This window comes from Panthera onca, chromosome D4 (genome assembly GCF_046562875.1).
Source record: "Panthera onca isolate mPanOnc1 chromosome D4, mPanOnc1 haplotype 2, whole genome shotgun sequence".
Taxonomy (NCBI): domain Eukaryota; kingdom Metazoa; phylum Chordata; class Mammalia; order Carnivora; family Felidae; genus Panthera; species Panthera onca.
This window is the reverse complement of record NC_138351.1, coordinates 3,178,069-3,185,392: the sequence shown is the minus strand read 5'-3', so window position 1 is coordinate 3,185,392 and position 7,324 is coordinate 3,178,069. Positions and strand designations below refer to the sequence as shown.

The window sequence follows — 7,324 nt, the reverse complement described above, 5'->3', positions numbered from 1 at the left end:
TGCCCTCACAAAGCAGCTCTCGGCAATTCTCTTAGCTATTTCTTTTGATATCCACCCCTATCTCAAACAAGCATGTGTATATTGCTGCTTCTTTATTTTTTAGTTGTAAAAAGTATCTAAGACTTCGCCAAGGGGAAGATGATGGTTTTCTTCTTCCCATTCCCTGATCCCAAAGCAATGTCTGTCTTCTCTTTTTCCCTATCTAGTTGAATAGAATTTTTTAAAAATCTCAGCATTCTATTATAGTCACACCCTTCACAGCTGAACCACCAGCTGGACCACAATGATTATGGTGGTGCTGGTGGTAACAATGATGATAGTTAACGCTCACACAGCGCTTTCTTTGAGCTGGGCAGGCTTCCAAGGACTTCAGTTTTCACAAATCTCTTCCAAAGACTGTTATAACAACCCTGATTTTACACTTGAGGCCCAGGGAGGTCAAGTGACTTGATCAAGGTAAGTCAGTCTTTGTTAGAATTTGAACCCCAGACATTCTGGATTTATATTCTGTACTCTCGACTGCTACCCTACAAACCCTAAAACTTTGTGTTTTTTTCATGAGCTACTAACAGTCTCTTATTGATTATTTATATATATATTTACCACTTAATTTCAAGTTCTACTCCATTTGTGAAGAGCTTCTCTTGATGTGTTCATACACATTAGCACAATATCATCTTCCTGAAACTATGTCCTGAGTTCTGATCTGTGGCCAGGCTGATGGTTCTGCAGACCTACCTCCATGTGGCATCCTGCAATCTCCCCCTGTATCATCCTGGGGTTCTTTTCACCTCTTTCATTTGGAGCTTATTGTTTCCTGAATGTTAGATCATACTTTTTCTTGTTTTATTTCCTCATTTTGGTCAAGAACATCCTCTCAGCTTCCTGGGGAATGGGAAGTAAATTTTTTGAGCACTTCACATCTAAATATGTCTTTATCCAGCTCCATATTTGATACTTCGGCTGGGTATAAAAGATGGCAATCTCAATATTGAAGGCATTCCTCCATTGTCTTTTAGCTTCCGTTGTTGTTGAGAATTTCAAGGTTATTCTGATTCCCATTCTTTGTATTTGATCTACTTTTTCTCTATGGGAACACGAAATTATCTTCCTGTTCCCAGGATTCTGAAAATCAGTGATGATGTGCTTTGATGGGGGACTATTATCATTTAATGTGGTCCAAACTTGGTGCATCTTTTCAATTTGACAATTCAAATATTTAGTCATGAGATATTTTCTTGAAGTATTTCTTTAATTCCTACCCCCACCACTCAATTTGTTCTCTCAGAAACTCACTTCATTTGAAGTTGGCCCTTCTGAAGTTGGTCTTCTAGATTTTTTTGTCTCGTTTCATCTTTCTCTCCATTTGTAATCATGGTCATTGTTTTGTATTTCCTGAGAGCATCCCATATCTTCATCTTCCACCTTTCTAGTATGGTTTTATAAGTAACTTTCTATTAAATATAGCAAAACACACAAATCAAGTGTTCAACTGTGTGAATTTTCACAAAGTGAGAACACTCATGTGGCCAGCACTCGGGTCTAGAAAGACAACATTACCAGATGCCTCTGTGCCTTTCTCAGGCACTGCCATTCCTAAAGGAAACAGCTGCTCCTTGTTTCTAACATTATAAATTAGCTTTACTTGGTTTTGAACTTCATACACATGGAATCACACAGAATTCTATTCCTTTGTGTCTGGCTTTGTTCACTCAACGTTATGTTTGTGAAATTCATTTATCTTGTGTGCATTCTCATTTCTGTATGGTATTTTTTGAATGAATATACCACGGTTTATTTGTCCATTTTGCTGCAGATAGATACATTCTTGTAGGTGTCTTCTAGTAAATATATGTGTGTGTTTCTGTTGGGTATATACCGAGGAGTAGAATTATTGAATGCATCAAACATTAGTAGATGTTGCCAAACAGTTTTCCAAAGCGGTTTTAACAACTGGCACTCCTGCAACAGAGTGTTATTGTTCTGATCACTTTACATCCTCACCAATACTTGGGTTGTTAGTATGTTTGTTTCTCACTAGCTACTCTGGTGGCTGGTATATCAGGTGGTCTTAAGTTGCTTCTTCTTGAAGTTGAACACCTTTTCATACCCATTTGAATGTTCTCTTTTATAAAGTGACTACCAAACCTTTTGCCCAGTTTTCTATTGGTTTTCTATCTTTTTATGTATTTATAGATATTCCCTATGTGTACTGGATACTATTATTTCATTGGAGATAAGATTGCAAATATTTTCTGCTATCCTGTGGCTTGCCTTTCACTCCTATGATGTGTTTCCGTGAACACGAGTCCCTAAGATTAGCATTGTCAAATATATCATCCAGTGTGACTTTTCTGATATCCTAGTTTAAATTTATAGTTCTCTAGCTATTCCTTTGCTGATGCTTTCCCCCCAAAGTGTAATATTTCCTCTCGGCCTTCTGAGGACATTAATGATTTTTAGTTTTCTTTTCATATGCAGCCTCTGCACCTTCCAGGTGCCCCTCCTGTCTGTTCCCATCCCTGTCATTCATCTGGTGGGTTTGTTTAAGCATTTGTGCCTCTTGGCTGTCTGCTGATGTGTGAGTTCTTTGTGCCCAGTGAGCTTCACTGTAGGGTGGGAGGGATGAGATGTCTGGGGTGGGGGTGGGAGGGATCCCTGTTTCTAATGTATTTAGGTCCTTCTGCTTGGCTTGGTTCCAAATCACCAAAGGCACACCTTCAGACTTGCTCCTAGAGACCAAGTCCTGGGGCCACATTGGAGAAGAAGGGCAAGAATCTCAAGTCAACCAGTTGGGGTCCCCCCCACATGGACTTGTTTTCCTTGGCCTCTCCAAGGAACAAACCTCCAGCTTTCTGTTAGGGGGAGGAGGAGTCTCCATCTGTGAGGAACGGTGAATAAGATGAGTGTCCACTGCTCCTTAAGCAGGTTTTAAATGATCTTCTAATTCATAGCCCACTGTCTTTCCTCCTGAGGGCCCAGATGCTCCCAATTTCTGAGACTGAGGATTTTTTGCTGCCTTTTCTCCTGGACCTCCCCACTGCTGGCTCATGATTTGGCTCTCCATGTTCTGCTTGGTCAGTTTCTACTCATCCCTGCTTTCTAGCTTCTGAAAATCTGTTGCTGTCTCTTTTCCTTTTCTCTTTGTGGGTTTATGTTTTCAAAAATCCTTTCACGTAGTTTTACTGAGGTCAGGGGAAGGAGAGAATATAAATGGAGGTGCTTGATTCCACTATCTCTAACTGGAAGTCACTACATTTAGTTCCCTAATTTATCCAGAACTTATGGGGGGTGTGTGTGTGTGTGTGTGTGTGTGTGTGTGTGTGTGTGTGTACTAGGAATATAAGATAGTGTATATTTTCCAAAGAGATACTCATTTGTTCCAAAACCACTCATTGGACTGTTCATCCTCTCTGCACTGATCTGAAACATCTCCTTCATTATACTTAGACAATTTTCACACATCCTCAAGCGTGCCAAGTGAGGTCCCACGTGGGGCAACGCCACAGCTGGTTCCACAGCCTGGTGTGCTCTGTTCCCAAATGTCTGTCCAGTCTACTCTCTCTCCATAAAGCCTTGGTGCAATGTCTCCTCACCAGGGGGTGCTATGCACACCACCCTTCAGTCTTGGTATTTTGGAAATCTCACCAAGTGGCTAAGGGCATAACTGTTTCATTCTGAAGACTTATGTCATTTTCCTTTTCCTAATTCATTAATAATTTGTGCAATCCATTGTTATGGTCTTTATTACAGAACTGCTCCTACATGGATGTGGGAAGATCTGTGATAGCTTTGGTGATTTGGGACCATTATGTTTTCATCTTCTGGTTTTCGGATGAACATTCAAATTCCCACTGTATATACCTGATGGCTGAGACTGAGGATGTTGGGTTGTGGTGCAGGCAAAGGAAGAGTCTGAGAAGTCCTGAGATTAAAATGTCCTTTAATCCCATCGTAACCCAGTCTCTCCCAACTTGTTTGACTATCTCTTCCAATATTTTGCATATCATCGTATTCTGCAGTATACAGATTTTTAAAACTGGCCTAATCCTGGGGCACCTGGGTGGCTCAGTCGGTGAAGCATCCAACTTTGGCTCAGGTCATGATCTCTCAGTTGGTGGGTTCGAGCCCCGCGTCGGGCTCTGTGCTGACAGCTCAGAGCCTGGAGCCTGCTTCGGATTCTGTGTCTCCCTCTCTCTCTCTCCCCCTCTCTCTCTCCCTCTCCCTCCCTCTAAAATAAATAAACATTAAATAAATTAATTAATAAAAGTGGCCCAGTCTAACATTTCTGATAGGTTCTCAAGTGCTTTTAAAGAACAAATAATTTCCCCCTCATCAATTTGTGAACCTCTCTGAGAGAGGTAAGAATTTAAACTAGTTTTGGTCACGGGTGAATAAAGTAGTTAATGAGATTGGACTAAGCATCTCAGCATAAGAAAATCTAGGAAATGGGAATCTGGCCAAGGACACAGACTCCTGCAAAAACATCACCCTCAGATCATGGGAATTTCTCTTAAGAAAGCAAAATACATATGTGCTCACCTGTAGACCTTCCAAGCCAATTTCAGACTCGAAGTTTCAAGAAAACCAGTGGTGGTCACAGGAGAGGTAACTTCCAGGTGACAGGTCAGGGCAGCAGGACTGAGCTGAGAGGTGCTCCTTCGTGGTCATGGCCATGCTCTCTCTAAAAGAAGAAAGCGTTTGCCTTTCAGACACCACAGCTTATTATTATTTCTAAGCTGAAAGAAACTCACATTTGCTCCAGGGGACGTTAGACTTCCTCCCTAAATTGGTTTTCAGTTTTCTTATTTCAAATAAAAGATTTGATTCTTTAAGGTAACAATAAAACCTCAGGTTTTAAACTTTTATTCTTATTACAAGCAGATGGGAGTTATACATCTCTCTTGTGCACATCAGAGACTGAAGAGGGGGAGTCTGGTTAATGTCTTAGGTAGATCTCATAAATCCCCTGGCTTCTCCCATGATTAAAAAAAGTATTGAAATAGATTAGACCCAGTTGCATGTTGTAACATAAGAACTTTTACCTTACGCTCTAAAATCTATGGGTGTTTTTAACAGATAAAATTCATGTCTTCAGAAATTGAAGCTTCAGGATCAGAAAACTACCAGATAAAAACAAGAACAAACAAAAGACCTTCTGTATGTGTCTTTGGCAAATGATTTTGTCTTGATTTACTTGTCTGAGGACTCAATTGTGGTCACAAAGATGAGCTGTGTGCAGCCCCCACTGACCCAGTGACATTTGGGATCCAATGATGTGGCCGCCATATTAGGCAAACTCACCTTCAATGGTATTGACCAGAATTTATTGATCAAGTTCAAGCGCCATAAAATTACTTTGTCAAAAATTCATTGTGTAGGGGTGGAGGCATTTTGAAACAATTCCAATTATTGTTTGTGGGGAAGGTTGGGGTCATGGAGGAGGATAACATGATTCATTTAATTCTTTTTTTTACATTTCTTGTATGGAAGTGACCCACAAACACCATTTCAGCAGATCATGATTGAAGGAAGGTTTTCACAAAGCTTGCATGGTTTTGTAAGAAAAGCACCAAATTTGCCACAATTTCTCCAAAGTGATTGATAATACCAGGATGGAGTTCTGATTACGTGAAAGTAAATGTTTCTCAAAAAAAAAAAAATGTTAGCATCCAGGCTATCTCTGAAATAACCATGTCAAAATACTGGAATATTTCTTTTTTAGGAGCTTTCCAAATGGCGGAAACACCAAGCTAAGAAGCAAGCCCGAAGGCTGGAGCAAGCACGCTAGGGGCCTAAGGGGGCATCTCAAGGGGTCTCTAGTTTCCTTTCAGCCCACAGTGTGTGGTGACCCCAGGACTGCTGCACCCTCCTTCCCCACGGCCAGGGCCAGTGTGTCCTCTACAAGAGTCTGAGGCTGGACTGACCATTTCTCATTGTCTCAAGTACCTTAATAATGTCATACCTGGTTTTAGATAAGAAGTTAGTCTGTATTTATCTAACAGGGGAGCAAAGTTAATGACTACCATATCATGAGCCCCCTCTTTTTCGTTCCAGAAGAGGGAACTGGGGTCCAGAGGGCTCCAGGGGCTTCCTGCCTGAGCCTCTTTTCCAAGATGAAGCCTGTCTTGTCTCTGTAAGTGACTCAGTGAAGAGCTCTGCCACTGATCCTGAACTCACTGGCACTTTCTCCCTCTCCCTGAATCAAAGGAATTTCTCGTTAGCGCCTAGCACCTCTTGATGAGTTTGTCACAACATCCTGTTTTTCTATATTTGTAACTCCCTAAAACATCACTGAAAATCATTACTCTGAATTATATGTGCAGTTGCCTCTTGGCCTTTTGGCTAAGATCGAATGTAGCCTCTGTTCTTTCCTGTTTAAATCTGATTTTTTTCCCATCTCTTTATGGGGTGTGGCAATGCATGCATTAAAGGAAAGAGAAACATTTAAGAAAAAAACTTAAAATTGCATTTTGAGTTTTTAAAAATATGTAACATCTTAACATCTTACATATATATATATATATATATATATATATATATATATCTGTGTGTGTGTGTATATATATATATATATATATATACATATATATATATATCATCTTTTGTTGTAATGTTTCATTTCCATGTGACAAGAGTGCTGATTGTTGTGCAGTAAAAGGATGATTTTCCTGTTCCGATCTGCACAAGTCAACCCTGGTTTCATAATGACAAGTGCTTCCTCTAAACTGGAAGATGTTTCTAGGTATTTAATCATAAAAACAGTATTAGAGATGAAAACAACCACTACCATGCCCACACTCGGATGCTGATCCCAGCACTGAAGATAATCCAGCTCTCCACACCTATCAGGATGGTCAAAATCCAGAACACCGACAACACCAACCCCTGGAGAGGATGTGGAACAACAGGAACTCTCTCGCTGTTGGTGGGAATGCAAATTGGTGCAGCCGCTTTGGAAGAGAGTTTGTTTCTTACAAAACTAAACATCCACTTACCATAGGATCCGGCAATCATGCGCCTCGGGATTTAGAAAATCTATATCCACGCAAAAGCCTGCTCATGAGTGTTTACAGCGGCTTTGCTCAAAATCACCAAATTTTGGAAACAACCAAGACATCCGTCAGTAGGTGGATGGATAAATGAACTGTGGTCCATCCAGACAATGGAATATTAGTCAGCACTATAAAGAGATGAGCTATCAGGCCATGAAAAGACATGAAGGAAACTTTAATGCATGTAACTAAGTGAAAGAAGCCAGTCTGAAAAGATGCATACTGTATGATTTTAGCTACAAGACATTCTGGAGAAGGCAAAACTATGG

At 40.5% G+C, this 7,324-nt stretch overlaps 1 pseudogene; it reads left to right on the top strand.

The window, feature by feature from the left end:
• Positions 1 to 6,325: 6,325 nt before the first annotated feature.
• LOC132663976 (U2 spliceosomal RNA) lies at positions 6,326 to 6,500 on the top strand (annotated as a pseudogene).
• The last annotated feature ends 824 nt before the right edge of the window (positions 6,501 to 7,324 follow it).